Source organism: Bufo bufo, chromosome 10, assembly GCF_905171765.1.
Source record: "Bufo bufo chromosome 10, aBufBuf1.1, whole genome shotgun sequence".
In the NCBI taxonomy this organism is placed as follows: Eukaryota; Metazoa; Chordata; class Amphibia; order Anura; family Bufonidae; genus Bufo; species Bufo bufo.
Genome location: NC_053398.1, coordinates 92717355 through 92736923, shown reverse-complemented (window position 1 = coordinate 92736923; position 19569 = coordinate 92717355).

Genomic DNA, 19569 nt, shown 5'->3' with positions numbered 1-19569 from the left:
TCAAAAAATTTGTCGCTATTGGGACACCACAGTGGAAGGTACCCGAACAAATTTTTTTTTCAAAAAAGGCAATCCCAAACCTCTACTCAGTGATTGAAAAGGAAGTCATGGCCACTGATACCTGGTCTGCAAAGCACGGTCAGGGCAGGTATATCACATGCTGACGGCTGCCAAGCATGGAATGCGTGGCTCTGCAGCGGAGTTGGTGACACCGCCACGACTTGCGGGCAGGCTTACTGCCACCTCCTCTACTCCTTCTACTCCATTCTCTTCCATAACCTCCTCGGCTGAGTCCTCTTCTGCTGCGGCGTCTGGCTGCACGTCAACTGAATCCCCCCAGCTCCCCAGGGGCTATTCCACATCCCGGATACGACAGTGTCACGCTGTCTTGGGGTTGACTTGCCTGAAAGCAAAGAGCCACACCGGACCAGCACTCCTGTCCGCCCTGAACGCACAGGTGGATCAGTGGCTGACCCTGCACCAACTGGAGATCGGCAAAGTGGTGTGTGACAATGGAAGCAATTTGTTGGCGGCATTGAATTTGGGCAAGTTGTCACATGTGCCGTGCATGGCACATGTGTTGAATCTCATCGTACAACGCTTTGTGTCTAAGTACCCAGGCTTACAGGACGTCCTCAAGCAGGCCAGGAAGGTGTGTGGCCATTTCATGCGTTCCTACACGGCCATGGCGCACTTTTCAGACATTCAACGCCGAAACATGCCAGTGAGGCGCTTGATTTGCGACAGCCCGACACGTTGGAATTCAACACTCCTAATGTTCGACCTCCTGCTCCAACAAGAAAAAGCCTCATGCATCCTTTTGAGGAGGTGACAAACCTAGTCAGTCGCACCGAAGGCACCATCAGCGACCTCATCCCATTTGTTTTCTTCCTGGAGCGTGCCCTGCGAAGAGTGCTGGATCAGGCTGTAGATGAGCGTGAAGAGGAAGAGTTGTGGTCACCATCACCACCAGAAACAGCCTTGTCATCATCGCTTGCCGGACCTGCGGCAACGCTGCAAGAGGAGTATGAGGAAGAGGAGTCAGAGGAGGAATGTGGCTTTGAGGAGGAGGAAGACCAACCACAGCAGGCATCCCAGGGTGCTCGTTGTTGTCACCTATCTGGGACCCGTGGTGTTGTACGTGGCTGGGGTGAAGAACAGACCGTCAATGACATCAGTGAGGACGAGGAAAGGGAAATGAGTAGCTCGGCATCCAACCTTGTGAAAATGGGGTCTTTCATGCTGTCATGTCTGTTGAGGGACCCTCGTATAAAAAAGATGAATGAGAACGACCTGTACTGGGTGGCCACGCTACTAGACCTCCGGTGTAAGCAGAAAGTGGCAGAAATGTTACCAAATTGCCGAAAGTCGGAAAGGATGCAGCAGTTCAAAACCAAACTAAAAAATATGCTTTACACAGCTTATAAGGGGGATGTCACAGCACAACGGGAATCTAACAGGGGAAGAGGTGAAAGTAATCCTCCTCCTCCCACGACCATGCCGGCAAGGACAGGACGCTTTACAGACGTGTTATTGATGGAGGACATGCAGAGCTTTTTCAGTCCTACACATCTCCACAGCCCTTTGGGATCCAGCCTTAGAGAACGACTCGACCGACAGGTAGCAGACTACCTCGCCTTAAAGAGGACCTTTCACCAGAATAAAACCTCTAAACTGACTATATAGACGTGTAGAGCAGCGCCCAGGGATCCCCCTGCACTTACTGTTATCCCCGGGCGCCGCTCCGTTCGCCCGGTATAGCCTCCAGTATCTTCATAGTTAGGCTCCACCCAGGGGAACCTGCCGGCGTCTCTTTCTCCTATGCTGTAGCGCTGACCAATCGCAGCGCTCAGCTCATAGCCTGAAAGAAAAAAAAACCTCTCAGGCTATGAGCTGAGCGCAGTGATTGGCCAGCGCTACAGCGTGGGAGAATGAGACGCCGGCAGGTTCCCCTGGGTGGAGCCTAACTATGAAGATACCGGAGGCTATAACGGGAGAACGGAGCGGCGCCCGGGGATAACAGTAAGTGCAGGGGGATCCCTGGGCGCCGCTCTACACGTCTGTATAGTCAGTTTAGAGGTTTTATTCTGGTGAAAGGTCCTCTTTAACTGCAGATATCGACACTCTGAGGAGCGATGACCCCCTTGACTACTGGGTGTGCAGGCTTGACCTGTGGCCTGAGCTATCCCAGTTTGCGATAGAACTTCTGTCCTGCCCTGCTTCAAGTGTCCTGTCAGAAAGGACCTTCAATGCAGCAGGAGGCATTGTCACTGACAAAAGAAGTCGCCTCGGTCAAAAAAGTGTTGATTACCTCACCTTCATTAAGATGAATGAGGCATGGATCCCGAAGGGTCTGACAGTGGGGGATACGTTTGACTAACAAAAGGCCTGATGACATACCTTGGCCTCAAAATGGTCCCCACGCTGCTGTATTTAATGTCTGCATACCGGATGACTTTGGTGAATTCTCCGCCACCAACTAGGGTTCAAGCCGCAATGTTTTAGTCACCTTTCTGCCTTGAAAACATACATTTTCCGGCTGCAACAATAACATTATTTTTCAGGCATGTGTACATGCCTAATATTTCTGGCCTCTGGTACTGCACGGTGGCTGCAAAAACAAAACAAAAAAAAAAGGCACATACAAGTGTCAATTCCCCTTCGTGATCGTTACCTTGTTGTGGTGAAGGGGCTTGCGTATCACAATGAAGCGATCATCACCTCTATGAGTGTGTTAGCAATGTTGCCACACCCCAAATGATAAGGCCGTTGCTTCATTATGATCAGACCAAAAGTGATCGGTTGGATAATTTTTCATAGAAAAAACATAATATATATATTTTTTTAAGTTGTATGGGTGGGTTTTTAATACATAAAATAAAAAAATCATAATAAAGTCTCTTAATAGTTTATTAGAAATAATGCAGACAATTTAAAAAGTCCCGGAACAATCAGAGGCGGTCCTATTTTAATAAATTTTTTAGACAAATAGGAATCTTGTTTTATTTATCTGGATTTTATGTTATGGTGTTTTAATAGTATTAAATGAACTGTGTATATGTTTCTATGTTCCATTGATAATAAATTGTGAGGTTCCTTTATTTTAGAGAGTGCCCAGTATCTTTTTACATTTGTACATTTTATCAAAGGAAGGGTGATTCCTTTTTACTGAGAGCACCTCTGCCATAGTCTGCTCCAAATCCAGTGCGTCACCTTTTTATATCAATTTAAAAAATCCCCATCAATTCCAATACAAAGCAAGTACAAAGCTCAGAACTAAATTATTCCAGGATGTCGTAATGGTTCGTTAATTCGACAATGGTTAATCAATTCGACACACGTCCCCGGATAGGGGACGTAACAGGGATTAAACTGATGAGAAGAGAGAACTACAGAAAATACCACTCATATCGGGTGTGAGAGTAAATTGCACGGCGCAGATGCAGTGACCGTGGCGTGGATTTAAACAAAGGGGAGGGAGCCAGCGTTTTTTTTCACCATCTCCCCGTTCGAAAAATCTATTTAATAAATTGACCCCAGATTGGGGACGTAACAGGGAATAAACTGATGAGAAGAGAGAACTACAGAAAATACCACTCATATCGGGTGTGACAGTAAATTGCACGGCGCAGACTAAGTGACCGTGGCGTGGATTCAAACAAAGGGGAGGGAGCCAGCGTTTTTTTAACCATCTCCCCGTTCGAAAAATCTATTTAATAAATGGATCCCAGTTTGGGGACCACACAGGGACTAAGCTGATGAGAATTGTAATACAGAAAATACCACTCGCGGGTGTGACAGTAAATTGCACGGCGCAGACGCAGTGACCATGGCGTGTATTCAAACAGAGGGGAGGTAGCCAGCGTTTTTTTAACCATCTCCCCGTTCGAAAAATCAATTTAATAAATGGACCCCAGATTGGGGACCATACAGGGATTAAACTGATGAGAATAGTACTACAGAAAATACCACTCACAGTGTGACAGTAAATTGCACGGCGCAGACGCAGTGACCGTGGCGTGGATTCAAACAAAGGGGCGGGAGCCAGCGTTTTTTTAACCATCTCCCCGTTCGAAAAAATCAATTCAATTCACCTTTCGGGGACCCTTGGTGTTGTACGTGGCTGGGTGGAGGAAGAAACCTTCAATGACATCAACGGGACATGGCTAGCTTGGTATCCAACCTTGTGCAAATGAGAAGTTTGCGGTTGGGCAAATGGACTGTTTGCGGTTGTTTGCGGTGCATTAAAAGGGGAGTTTGGTCTGTCAATGTCTGTGAAGCGGGCGTAACCCTTACACTACCTGATCGATACAACATCATACCTGATAGTATACACACACTGGATGTTTTAAACCACGTTGTTCAAAAAAAGTTTGGATTGTTAGGGGATTTATGCCCTTTATGGATTAAAATCCAACTCTGCGTCAACTATGTAATTTTCCATGGGAGTTTTGCCATGGATCCCCCTTCGGCATGCCACAGTCCAGGTGTTAGTCCCCTTGAAACAACTTTTCCATCACTACGGAAAATTTTATGTTCGCAACATCTCTAGTCAGCATCAAGCCCGGCCTGGTGGTGTGTGATAATGGGCAAAATCTCGTAGCAGCTCTGGGACTAGCTGGTTTGACGCACATCCTTTGCCTGGCGCATCTGCTGAATTTGGTGGTGCAGAGATTCCTTAAAAATTACCCCGATATGTCAGAGCTGCTGCATAAAGTGCGGGCCATCTGTGGCACGCTTTCGGCGTTCTCATCCTGCTGCTGCTCACCTGTCAGCGCTGCAGTGTAACTTCGGCCTTCCCGCTCACCGCCTCATATGCGACGTGCCCACAAGGTGGAACTCCACCTTGCACATGCTGGCCAGACTGTGCGAGCAGCAGCAGGCGATAGTGGAGTTTCAGCTGCAGCGCGCACGGGGAAGTCGCTCGGCGGAACAACACCACTTCACCATCAATGACAGGGCCTCCATGCGAGACCTGTGTTCCTTGTTGCGCTGTTTCGAGTACTCCACCAACATGGCCAGTGCGGATAATGCCGTTCTCAGCGTTACTATCCCACTTCTATGCCTTCTTGAAAAAATGCTTCTGGCGACGATGGAAGTGGATGTGGCAAAGGAGGAGGGGGAGGAAGAGGGATAATTTCTTAGGGTTTCCAGCCAGTCATTCCCAAGTGGCTCCGAGGGTGGGTTCCTGCACCCACAAACCCAAGGTACACAATTGTCCAGCCAGGGCACAGTTCTGGAGGATGATGAGGAGGAGGAGATGGAGGAGGAGGAACCATGTTCATAGCAGGGTGGCACCCAGACCAGCTCATGGCCATCACTGGTGCGTGGCTGGGGGGATACAGAGGACACAGACAATACACATCCCACAGAGGACAGCTTTTTCGTTGCCTCTGGGCAGCCTGGCACACATGAGTGATTACATGCTGCAGTGTCTCCGCAACGACCGCCGAGTTGCCCACATTCTAACTTGTGCTGATTACTGGGTGGCAACGCTGCTGGATTCCCGTTACAAGGACAGCGTACCGTCCTTAATTCCCTCACTGGAGCATGATCGTAAGATGCGCAAGTACAAGCGCACGCTGGTAGACGCACAGCTGGTGGCATTCCCACTTGACAGCGGGGGCACAGTGGAAGCACAAGGCGAAGGCAGAGGATGAGGAAGAGGTCGCCAACGCAGCTGGGGCACCGCCAGCACCTCAGAAGGCACGGTTAGCATGGCCGAAATGTGGAAAAGCTTTGTCAGCACGCCACAACAACCAGCACCACCAGCTGATATGGAACGTCTTAGCAGGAGGCAGCATTTCACCAACATGGTGGAGCAGTATGTGTGCACACGCCTACACGTACTGAATGACGGGACTGCCCCCTTCAACTTCTGGGTCCCCAAATTTAGCACATGGCCTGAGCTTGCCCTTTACGCCTTGGAGGTGCTGGCCTGCCTTGCAGCCAGTGTATTATCTGAACGTGTGTTTAGCATGGCATGGGGCGTCATCACAGACAAGCGCAGCCGCCTGTCCACAGCCAATGTGGACAAGCTCACGTTCATTAAAATGAACCAGGCATGGATCCCTCAGGACTTGTCTGTAGCGTTATTTGGTCGGGCCTAAAGAGGCTCTACGAATGGTGAGGACAGAACAAGTACAGGCGATTGTAGATTGGGTTGCTGACAGTGCCTCCAGTTCCTTTACATTTTCTCCCACCCAGTCTCCTGCTGAAAGATCAGAGTTAGCACCTGCACCCGATGTCCATCAGTCTTTCACCTCACCCCCTTGCAAATGAGCCAAGCAGTCTGAGCCCCAAGTCATGCAGCAGTCTCTTCTGTGGTTTGATAACTCTGCTACCAGGGTTTCCCATCGCCATCCACATAGCCCTGCTCCAGAAGTGGAAGAGATTGATTGCACCGATGCCCAACCTCTTATGTTTCACGATGAGTACCACCGCAGCTTGTCTCGAATGATGACGAAACACAGGTGCCAACTTCTGTGGCTTTCTGCAGTGTGCAGACCGACAAGGAGGGCAGGGGTGAAGACTGGGTTGAAGATGATGTGTAGGACGATGAGGTCCTCGACCCCACATGGAATCAAGGTCATGCAAGTGACCTGTGTAGTTCAGAGGAAGAGGCGGTGGTCGCACAGAGTCACCAACACAGCAGAAGAGGGAGCAGGGTGCAAAAGCGGAGCGGCCATCCCCTAGACAGTACGCCTGCTACTGCCCAACGCATCAAGGGACCAAGCACACCAAAGCCAGCTCCAAGGAGTTCCCTGGCGTGACAGTTCTTCAGACAATGTGCTGCCGACAAGATACAAGTGGTTTGCACGATGTGCAATTAGAGCCTTAAGAAAGGCATAAACGTTCTCAACCTGAGCACAACCTGCATGACCAGGCATCTAAGTGCAAAGCACGAGCTGCAGTGGAGTAGACACCTCAAAAACCAAGAAAGGTCTCTGGCTCCCCCTGCTTCCTCTTCTGCTGCAGTCTTGGCCTCTTCATCCACCTCTGGAGTGACAGTGGCACCTGCCACCCCGCAAACAGAGGATCTTCCAGCAACACCACCACCTGGATCACCAAGCATCTCTACAATGTCCCACGGAAGCGTTCAGCTCTCCATCTCCCAAACACTGGAGCGGAGGTGGAAGTACCCCCCTACCCACCCGCGATCCCTGGCCCTGAATGCCAGCATTTCAAATTTACTGGCCTTTGAAATGCTGTCATTCCGTCTGGTGGAGACGGAGAGATTTAAAAGCCTTATGGCGGTGGCTGTCCCACAGTGCGTCGCTTCCAGCCGCAACTACTTTTCCAAGCGAGCCATCCCTTCCCTGCACAACCAAGTGGGGGACAAAATCAGGTGTGCACTGCGCAACGCCATCTGTGGCAAGGTCCACCTAACTATGGATGTGTGGACCAGTTTGCATGGTCAGGGACGTTACATCTCCCTAACAGCACACTGGGTAAATGCAGTGGCGTCTGGGCCTAAGGCGAATAGCAGTTTGGCGCATGTCCTTCCACCACTGAGGATTGCAGGGTGCTTCAGTTTGCCTCCTGTTGCTTCCTCCTCCTACTCCTCATCCTCTACAGCCTCCTCATCTGGTCAGCGAAGCACCTTCGCCACCAACTTCAGCACAGCCCCACACCGCGCAGGAGCTGTGGACGGGCATGGAACAACAGACCGATGAGTGGTTGGTGCCAGTGAACCTCAAGCCCGGCATGGTGGTGTGCGATAATGGGCGAAATCTCGTAGCAGCTCTGGGACTAGCCGGTTTGACGCACATCCCTTGCCCGGCGCATGTGCTGAATTTGGTGGTGCAGAGGTTACTTAAAAATTACTCCGATATGACAGAGCTGCTGCAGAAAGTGCGGGCCGTCTGTGCACGCTTTCTGTGTTCTTACCCTGCTGCTGTTCGCCTGTCAGCGCTGCAGCGTAACTTCGGCCTTCCCGCTCACCGCCTCATATGCGATGTGCTCACAAGGTGGAACTCCACCTTGCACATGCTGGCCAGACTGTGCGAGCAGCAGCAGGCGATAGTGGTTTCAGCTGCAGCACGCACGGGTGAGTCCCTTTGCGGAACAGCACTACTTCACCACCAATGACTGGTCCTCCATGCGAGACCTGTGTTCCTTGTTGTAGTGTTTCGAGTACTCCACCAACATGGACAGTGCTTATAACGCCGTTATCAGCGTTACTATGCCACTTTCATGCCTCCTTGAAAAACCGATTCTGGCGATGATGGAAGAGGATGTGGCACAGGAGGAGGAAGAGGGATCATTTCATAGGGTTTCCGGCCAGTCATTCACAAGTGGCTCAGAGGGTGGGTTCCTGCACCCACAAATGCCAGGTACACAATTGTCCAGCCAGGGCACAGTTCTGGATGAGGTGGAGGATGAGGAGATGGAGGAGAAGGAACCGTGTTCACAGCACGGTGGCACCCAAAACAGCTCATGGCCATCACTGGTGCGTGGCTGGGGGGATACAGAGGACACAGACAATAAAACCTCCCACAGAGGACAGCTTTTCGTTGCCTCTGAGCAGCCTGGCACACATGAGTGCTTACCTGCTGCAGTGTCTCCGCAAACGACCGCCGAGTTGCCCACATTCTAACTTGTGCTGATTACTAGGTGGCCACGCTGCTGGATCCCCGTTACAAGGACAACCTACCGTCCTTAATTCCATCACTGAAGCGTGATCGTAAGATGCGCGAGTACAAGTGCACGCTGGTAGACGCGCTGCTGGTGGCATTCCCATATGACAGTGGGGGCACAGTGGAAGCACATGGCGAAGGCAGAGGAAGAGGTCGCCAACGCAGCTGGGGCACCACCAGCACCTCAGAAGGCCGGGTTAGCATGGCCAAATTGTGGAAAAGCTTTGTCAGCACGCCACACCACCAGCTGATATGGAACGTCTTAGCAGGAGGCAGCATTTCAGCAACATGGTGGAGCAGTATGTGTGCACACGCCTACACATACTGAATTATAGGTCTGCCCCCTTCAACTTCTGGGTTTCCAAATTGGGCACATGGCCTGAGCTTGCCCTTTACGCCTTGGAGGTGCTGACCTGCCCTGCAGCCAGTGTATTATCTGAATGTGTGTTTAGCACGGCAGGGGGCGTCATCACAGACAAGCACAGCCACCTGTCCACAGCCAATGTGGACAAGCTCACGTTCATTAAAATAAACCAGGCATGGATCCCACAGGACTTGTCCGTACCTTGTGCAGAATCGACATGTATACCGGCCTTACCCAGCCATTGTTATACTACAGCGCAATTGCTTATTGTTGTATTTTTGATATTTCCCACTCTTTTGGGGTGTACCCTAATTTAAAAAAATAAAATTAAAAAATGAAAACAAAAAAACAGTGTTGGCTACCTCGTCCTCCACCGCCGCTTCCACCTACACCGATACATCCACCGCCTCCTCAACCTCCTACTCTATATGGACCTCCAACCTCATACATCAAGATTATTTTTTAAAATTTGTTCGGATTTTATTTTATTTTATGTCATTTCACTAATTTGTTTGTTACATTTTCAGGTGAAATTCACCAATTTTTGGCTTTGATACACCCCTGCTCTACCCAGTAGACAGGTTAATAAATTTCACAAAATTTTCTGTTAGATTGTCTGGTGACATTCACCAATTTTTGGCTGTAATATAGCCCTGCTCTACCTAGTTGACAGGTTAATAAATTTCACTAATTTTTCTTTTACATAGTTGGGTGAAATTCACCATTTTTGGCTGTGATATACCCCTGCTCTACCTAGTAGACAGGTAAAAAATTTCACTAATTTGTCTGTTACATTTTCGGGTGACATTCACCAATTTTTGGCTGTGATATTCCCCTGCTCTAACTAGTTGACAGGTTAATACATTTCACAAATTTTTCTGTTACATTCTTGGGTGAAATTTTACAATTTTTGCCGTGAATAAACCCCTGCTCTGCATAGGTGACAGGGACCTAAATTTTTTAAAATCATCTGTTCCATTGGTAGGTGACATTAACACATTTCTGGCGATGAAAATCCCCTGCTCTGTAAAGGTGACAGGGACTTAAATTTCTAAAATTCGTCTTTAATTGGCCCTTTCATTCGATTCTTCTGCTTTAATAATTTGTCCCACATTTCAGCTTGATCACATTGCAGCCATTAACCTCCCTTGGATGTGGTCTCCCTTTCTCACGCTCCCTCTCCGGCGTGGAACCCTGATTCGCCGCTAACCATGATCAACATGGTAGGCGCAGAAAAGAACATCGAAAGTTGATATTCAATTGGATCGTGGACATCACGGGGACGTGCGACATGATGGAGCAGTATGTGTGCACATGCCTACACTTACTGACTGATGGGTCTGCCCCCTTCAACTTCTGGATCTACAAATTGGGCATATTGCCTGAGCTTGCCCTTTACGCCTTGGATGTGCTGGCCTGTCCTGCAGCCAGTGTATTGTCTGAACATTTGTTTAGCACAGCTGGAGGGGGTTATAACAAGTTATATTTCCCAATGTTTTGGGGTGTACCCTAATTTAAACATTAAAAAAAACAAAAAACAAAAAAACAAAAAAGCAGTGTAGGCTACCTCCTCCTCCTCCACCGCGGCTTCCACCTACACCGCCACATCCACCGCCTCCTCAACCTCCTACTCCATATGGACCTCGTTCTCCTAGATCAAGATTATTATTTTATATTTTTTACATATTTTATGTTATTTGAAGTCATTTTCCTATCCACATTTGTTTGCAGAGCACTTGCAATGCTCTTAACCACATTTTGCTGCCATTTTCAGCCCTCTAGCCATTTCCATTACTTTTTTACAGCCATTTTAGTGCTCAAAAGTTTGGGTCATTATTGACTTCAATAGGGTTCGGGGTCAAGTTCGGCTCCCGAACTCAAACTTTTTTGTGAAGTTCGGCCGAACCCGAACATCCAGGTGTCCGCTCAACTCTATTCTTAAACATTGGCCACTACTACAGCAAACATATCCCATGATCACAGAATTTCAAACACCAGCCTTAACGTGCCTTAAAAGACCTAAAAATCGGAGAGACCATCTAATACGGGCGGATATAGGCAGTCAAAACAAAATTCCCAAACAACTATTCATGAGCACCAAAAAGAAAGGCACATTTCCATGTCTACATTGTGCATCTTGTAGCAATATCCTTAAAGGCAATGTAATATATCACCCCCATACAGGACACCGCTTCCCAATTAAGAATTACTATACATGTGATTCTAAATTTGTAGTCTATCTTATTAAATGCCCGTGTGGCCTCATGTACGTTGGAGAAAATACCCAGGCAATAAGAGACAGGATAGCCAGCCACAAATCCACCATACGATGCCAAAAGACGTGGCTTCCATTACCGGACCATTTCAAAAAGGCGAGACACCATGTCCCACAATTATGATTTAAAATCATCCAACAGATTACAAGACCAAGACGTGGCGGCAACAACGTCGAACTTCTAAAGAGAAGGGAATCCTACTGGATCCACACCCTAGAGACATTGGCCCTAGGGGTCTTAATAGCGAATATGACATCCTTTTGTCTCAACTCGTGTTCTGTACCCAACAGATTGTATTGATGGACATTTGTCACTGTTAACATTATTTATATCTCATTTTTCTCCTCAGACACGTTGAAAATTGTCCCTTATTCCATCACAGGTAGTATCAGGTTCCGGGTCAAGCCCCCCACCCACCTATTCCATAATTGTACTATATATTCTTTGCATACATATCTCTCCTCCCCCTACCTTTTTAACTCTTCTTCATCTCTCTTACTCCAATAAAATTTTCCAATCCCTCTATTTCTTTTATCCTATTTATCTTATTTTTCTTACTGATTCATCTATCCCACATACCACACACACTATTCCTTATAATTTATCTACACCACATATCCGCTTCATTTACATATCCCACTTTCATACTCACCAATTTTTTCACTCAACACATTTATTCCACTCTTAACATGGCCACCACTATATTCACACCATCTAACACGCACGTGCAGCGTGCTGTGATATTCTGGATTGCACAGTGCATGCGCGCCCTCTTCCAAAATGGCCACCGCTACTTCATATATACAAGCGTGCGTGCGCTTTCCCATTTACTCCTACCGCGCATGTGCCAGCCTCATACACGGTGCAAACGGGAAGTGAGGGATTCCGGGCGCTTTGATGCGCCTCTCCCCCACTGCGCACACACCGGATTCATAGAGTGAGCTAACGGAAACTAGGGATCTCGGGCGCATTTAAGGACGCCCACCACACTGCTCCACACCATAGCTCTCTGTCCATCCATATGTCTCCAAACACCATACCTCCTTGCTTTTTCAAACTACCTTGCTCTCTCTCACCTGGCACCTGTTTCTTTACTACCTGCATTATTTTATGCTTACCCCTCTCCACCTCGTATTTTGAGATATACCTCACTGTGTTCATTGTTTTATACTTACCCCTCTCTACCTCGTATTTTGACATACATTACTCTACGCTCATTCCTCTCCACCTCGTAACCTATATATTAAAATGATATACTAGCATCATAGCTAGAGTCCCATGGCTTTCAGTATCACTCACAAATCTACCTCTCTGGTCCAGACATCACCACCTGTCACGGCCACGGTTTTGGCCGTGACTCCTTGGGAGCCGCATACTGTTGCCCACGGTTTTGGGTTGTAGTGTCAACCGCAGCTTGAGGCATAAGGTTGTTAGCCTCAAGTGCGGTTGCCGCGGACAACAGCTATGTGTGCGGTTCCCTCGGAGTTGTGTGCGCGTTTGTAAGCACTTTTGTATGTCTGTGTGCACTTTGTTTATGTTTGGTGTGCACTGTCATTTTCCCTTCACTGTGGCTGTCCTTGGCAACGTTTGGTTGTATGTTGTACATGTGGTGGCAGTGTCCCGGCCTTCGGGCTGACTCCCAGGACACGCTTGCCACCTATGTCGTTGCCTGCGGCAACAGCCACAGTGTGTTTGTTGTTTGGACACTTCCCCTTTAAGTTATGTTTTCCCTTCTGTGGTTTTGGAAGGGTTAACTCCCTTTCAGTGTGTGTGAGTCACGGGGTGTGTCTGATTGTTGGGTGTGGCCTCTTGGCCCTATAAAGCCTCAGTTGTAGGCAGTAGCCAGAGAGGGTGTTTCAGCCATGCTGGCTGTAGACATCCTCCTGGTTACTTACCAACTGCCAGTGGGGGCCAACCTTCTGGTCATAAGCAAATATATATATGTCCTTTGGTGTCTTGAAGATGTGTTTGGTTTTATGCTGTTTTATTGCACCTATGGTCCTGGGTTCCCGTGTGTTGTGTGTTGAATGCTCAGTCCTGTGTCTGTGGGCTGTATTTCCACATGGGTTCCAGGCTTGGTTGTCTGTGGCAGGTCAGTGTGATGTTTGTGGCAAGTACCTGCCATTGCCATAGGTTGCACTTGTTCTCCCTTTTCTTGCAGCTTGGCCAGTGAGACACCTGTTCCTCCGTATCCAGAAGGAGCAGGATGTCTTACCCTGACTCCTAGCCCAGGGACCGGTCGGAGGGTAAGTCAGGGCTCCGAGGTTCCTGCGCATGGGTCCTCCTACCTTCAAGGTCGGCCCATGCAGGTAGGAGTTAGGGTCAGGTTAGGGACGCTGTAGGAGGTGACCTGCTCCCTAATCCTGTTTGTCCTGGTCAAGCAGCGACCAGCATCCTTCGGCACACGGCTGAGGGTTTCCCCCATCCTCAGCCGTGACACCACCTTACTATCAAGAATCACATAATGTCTATCTTCTATATCATTGTTCTTCGCCTTTTGCTTTCTAAAACTTAACATGGATAAAACAGAATTCATCATCTTTCACCCATCTTGCTCAACCCCCCCCAACAGACCTATCTATCACGATCAATGGCAGCACACTATCCCCGGTCAACCAAGTCCGCTTCTTTGGAGTGACCTTGAATTCTGCCCTTTCCTTCCGACCGCACATCCAAACCCTTTCCACCACCTGCCGCCTCCAACTCAAAAACATCTCCTGCATCCGCGCTTTCCTTAACTTTGAATCTGCAAAAATGCTTGTACATGCCCTCATCATCTCCCGCCTAGACTACTGCAACACACTCCTCTGTGGCCTTCCAGCTAGCACTCTCGCACCCCTCCAATCTATCCTCAACTCTGCTGCCCGACTAATTCACCTCTCACCCTATTACTCCTCTGCCAATCCCTTCACTTGCTCCCCATTGCCCAGCAAATTCACTTCAAAGTAATAACAAATACATACAAGGCCATCCATAACCTGTCCCCTCCCTACATCTCTGAGCTACTTTCCAGATACACTCTTCCCTCAATCGCCTCCAAGATTTCTCCCGCGCATCCCCCATACTCTGGAACTCGCTACCCCAACATATCAGACTCTAACCTACAGTGGAATCCTTAAAAAAAAAAAAATTGAAAACCCACCTCTTCAGACAAGCCTACAACCAGTGACCCTGCTGCCTCTATACCACCATGAGCAACTTCACCCGCACCTACTGTGTCCTTCTCCCATACCATGTAGATTGTAAGCCCTCACGGGCAGGGCCCTCTCTCCTTCTGTACCAGTCTGTAACTCGTTTTGTTTATGATTAGTGCAATTGTCTGTATTATGTATGTGCACCCCTTATCATATATACAGCGCTATGGAATGAATGGCGCTTTAATAATAAATAATAATAATAGCTGGCAGCTAGCATTTTGTAACGTGATTCTGAATATATACCTATGTACCTACACTGGTTACAGATAATGACTACTGAATACAGGTTACGTAATAACATTATACTTAGTAATAACCTCTAGATATTCACAATCTCTTTTTATGCTACATCGATAGTTCCAGGCAATCAACTGTAAATCTACTTCCAATTTCTCTATTTTCATTTTTTGCACCTTTTTCAAATTTTTGGAGTGTACTACAATAAAAAATCCACTTTGCATTCTTCATATAGAGAGTGCATAGTTTTCTCTACGGTGCATAGACCCGTATACTACAGCACCTCACCAAAAAACATAGGAGTGCATATTCCTCTTTTTTACACCTCTACACTATGTCACCGGGTCACTCTGTGGTCTCCTGATGCTGCCGGCACCTCCACACTGTCATTGGGCCACTCTGTGGTCTCCTCATGCTGCTTCCACCTCACCACTATGTCATGGGACCACTCTGTGGACTTCTCATGCTGTTCCCACCCTCCCTACTTCATGACTGGGCCACTATTTTGCCTTTCAGCCTGGCTGACATCATCATTTATTTGACCCTTCTGATCTGTCAGAAGGAAGGAAAAATGAGACGCACAACGGATCCTGTCTATGTAACAGCTGTAAGGCCTGCATGACATGGTCCCTAATTTGCATCAGAATTGGCTTATGATTTGGTAGCTAAAAGCAGGAGTGGGTACAAAACACAGAAGACGTGCAAATATTACATTCACGTGTCATCTCTGTTTTGGATCCACTCCTGTTTTTTTGGGCTTTAGCAATACTGATGGATTACTGACCAAATGCTGACCGAGTGAAGGCGGATGCTCCACACACAGGATCAGTTTTTTGGGGGTTATAGTTCTGACGGATCAGAGGAAGGGCAAAATAATCAGTGATGTCAACACAAACTTACTGCTGACACCCTCTCCACTCTGTCCGGGGTCTCTACTTGTATACGCGTTTAATAAAACAGGTTCTGTAGACATCTATGTGGAATCAGCTGATGAGGGTGTAAAAGGAGTGTGCTTCTTCTTGACGCTAACATCGACCTGTAAGGCTGAGTTCATACTTGAGTTATTTGGTCCGTTTTGGCAGCGTGACTGCCCAAATAAGTGAAGTGTGCAGTGATTCTAAGAGCGACGCCTGTCATCTGCATGTCATACTGACTCACAGTATTATTTTACTACCACAGCAGACTCCCTATGCATGTTACTGCAAGGCACAGTGTTCTACACCACTATAAATGCTCTCTGCAGCCAGGAAATAGCAATTTTTTAACACAATTCGCCGCGAATAAATCCGGATTGAACCAATATTTTTCAAAAAATTCTGTGAACCGGCTGAATTTAATTTTTTTTAAAAAATTCGCTCATCTCTAGCTACAAACTAACTTTGAAGACCAATATACCCTCAAAATAAACAAATTGCCGAAAATGAAATAGCACTTGAAATGGATGTTCACAAATACCAGAAGCCTAGCAGGCAAAATGGGTGAATTTAAATCCATTGTGCTGAGTAACACATTGATGTAGGTTGAGACATGGCTAGACTCTTCACATGAGTGGGTTGTTGGTCTTTAGGTTTTTACACAGGGCCAATAGGAAAGGGGGTACAATGTGTCTGGGGTTATCTGCAATTCTTTTATTTGTTAAAGTTTTACCATGATATTTATGTTATATACACCAGCATGAGGTATGGTTGGCAGGGATAGGGTTAACCACCCTGTTCCTCGCCTCTTAATAGGATTGGGCTGGTCCAGGAGGGGGAGTTCTATCAAGATAATGTGGAGGAAGGAAGCACATGCTAAAGCTTCTACCTCAAAGGACCTTATCCAGATTTTCTGTGAGACCACTACTCCACTACACTATAGTGTGCTCAGACATCCGAGTAACCAGAAATCTCAGATTTACAGACTCTGCTGCAGGTAAGGGAATACAGTTTGGACACCCATTACCTAGATAACAGACTAACTTCAAGCATGCATTACACACTGGACAACTACATCTATAAGTGCCAGCATACTTGCCAGATAACAGGCTGAACTGGATGGGCAGATGTCTTTTTTCAGCCTTATAAACTATGTTACTATGTTACTATGATACTACTGCCAGAATTATGAGAGACATCAGCAAGACAGCACATCTAAGTGTAATTTAATGGCCACTTATCCAGAAACCATACCTTATCATCTGGTGACAGAAATTGCACTTTCTACCTACTTCTGCTGTATGTACAACAAGTTATATGTTGCATTAAGTAAAGAGAGACTTTTATACTTTTACTTCTGGCCTGATTCTTCAAACCACCTTTGCTCTGCACCGATTCCCTACAGAGCAACGGCCTGAGAAAGTAGACTTTGGCAAAACATCTCATAAGTGCCACTACTAATCTCATTCTCTGCGCCAGTTCCTCAGGGGCTTGCTGCATTTGTTAGGAGTGATATGAAAACAAATGTAAAAGAGGCGATTGTGGCTAAGAATGGTAAGGATGCTGAAACCTTATGGGTGGAATTACAAGGAGAAAGAAACAATAAAAAATAATAATTGGTGTAATCTATAGACCCCCTCTAATATCACGGAAGAGACATAAGTTGAGCTGTATAAGCAAACAGAGTAGGCTACACAAGTGGGTAGAGTGATGATAATGTAAAACACTTGGGAATAGTGATCAGAATATAAGTATATTTCCTCTGAACTGTAGAAAAACAGACTGGCTAAAAGTTGCAAAAACAAACAATTAAAAAAATCTCAATCTCCCTTAATTGAAGGCAGCCCTTTAGGACATAGGAGCATCTACGGTCACACAATAATACAGAGGATTAATGGGTGAACTTTAAATCTACTTTCGGTACTGTAGTTAGACTGCAAACTGTATCCCAGTATGTTACAAGTATAAACAACAAAAATTTAACCCCACATGGCTTACAGCCTCTGTTAAAAGGTCAATCATTGACTAAAGAGTAGAGTCGAATCCGAACTGTAAAGTTCAGGTTCGTACCGAACTTTAGGGTTTTCGGCACCCGGACCCGAACCAGAACATTTACGTAAAAGATCGGGTTCGGGTTTGGTGTTCGGCGATTTTTATGGTGCTTTTTGAAAGGCTGCAAAGCAGCCAATCAACAAGCGTCATACTACTTGCCCCAAAAAGCCATCACAGCCATGCCTACTATTGGCATGACTGTGATTGGCCAACTGCAGCATGTGACCCAGCCTCTATTTAAGCTGGAGTCACGTAGCGCCGCCCGTCACTCTACTCGGATTAGTGTAGGGAGAGGCTGCAGCTGCTGTGAGGGAGAGATCAGGGAGAAATCTTATCAAGAACTGTTTTTTGTACTCAGCGATCTACAGCAAATGTGTTTAGTGGGTGCAGTGCACAATTTTTTTAAGCCTGCCCTGAGCCAACTACTACTGAAAACAAACTTTTTTTTCTTCAGTTAGTCAATATCAATACATAATCGGCAGCCATTTTATGCAACGATAGTGCTATAGCACAGGCTATCTGCATGTCTGCAAGTCCAGAAATACAGCTTTTTGCTTAATGGGGTTAAAAAAATACATCTGTTAAATATAGTGCACATCTGGGATTACACGTGCATAAGTGATTGTCACATTTAGGCCAGAAATACGGCTTTGGCATACTGGGGTGAAAAAAGCCTCTGATATACTGTACATCTGGGATTACACGTGCATAAGTGATTGTCACATTTAGGCCAGAAATACGGCTTTTTGGTTACTGGGGTGAAAAAACCCTCTAATATACTGCACATCTGGAATAAGACGTGCATAAGTGAGTGTCACATTTAGGCCAGAAATACGGCTTTTTGGTTACTGGGGTGAAAAAACCCTCTAATATACTGCACATCTGGGATAAGACATGCATAAGTCACTGTCACATTTAGGCCAGAAATACGGCTTTGGCATACTGTGGTGAAAAAAGCCTCTAATATACTGCACATCTGGAATTAGAGAAGCATAAGTGACTGTCACATTTAGGCCAGAAATACGGTTTAGGCATATTGTGGTGAAAAAACCCTCTAATATATTGCACATCTGGGATAAGACGTGCATAAATGAGTGTCAGATTTAGGCCAGAAATACAGCTTTTTGGTTACTGGTGTGAAAAAACTCTCTAATATACTGCACATCTAGGATTAGACAAGCATAAGTGACTGTCACATTTAGGCCAGAAATACGACTTTGGCATACTGTGGTGAAAAAAGCCTCTGATATACTGCACATCTGAGATTACACGTGCATAAGTGACTGTCACATTTAGGCCAGAAATACGGCTTTTTGGTTACTGGGGTGAAAAAACCCTCTAATATACTGCACATCTGGGATTAGACAAGCATAAGTGACTGTCACATTTATGCCAGAAATATGGCTTTGGCATACTGGGGTGAAAAAAGCCTCTGATATACTGCACATCTGGGATTACACGTGCATAAGTGATTGTCACATTTAGGCCAGAAATACGGCTTTGGCATACTAGGGTGAAAAAAGCCTCTTAAATACTGCACATCTGGAATTACAGGTGCATAAGTGATTGTCACATTTAGGCCAGAAATACGGCTTTTTGCTTACCGGGGTGAAAAAATCCTCTAATATACTGCACATCTGGAATTAGTCGTGCATAAGTGACTGTCACATTTAGGCCAGAAATACGGCTTTTTGGTTACTGGGGTGAAAAAACCCTCTGATATACTGCACATCTGGGATAAGACGTGCATAAGTGAGTGTCACGTTTAGGCCACAAATACCGCTGTCATATAGAATTAAAAAAATATAATTTGGTGCAATACCCTACATCAGGGTTTTTATTGGCGGTTAATTATTTTTAACAGACTTAACCACTTTTTACTTTGCTTTA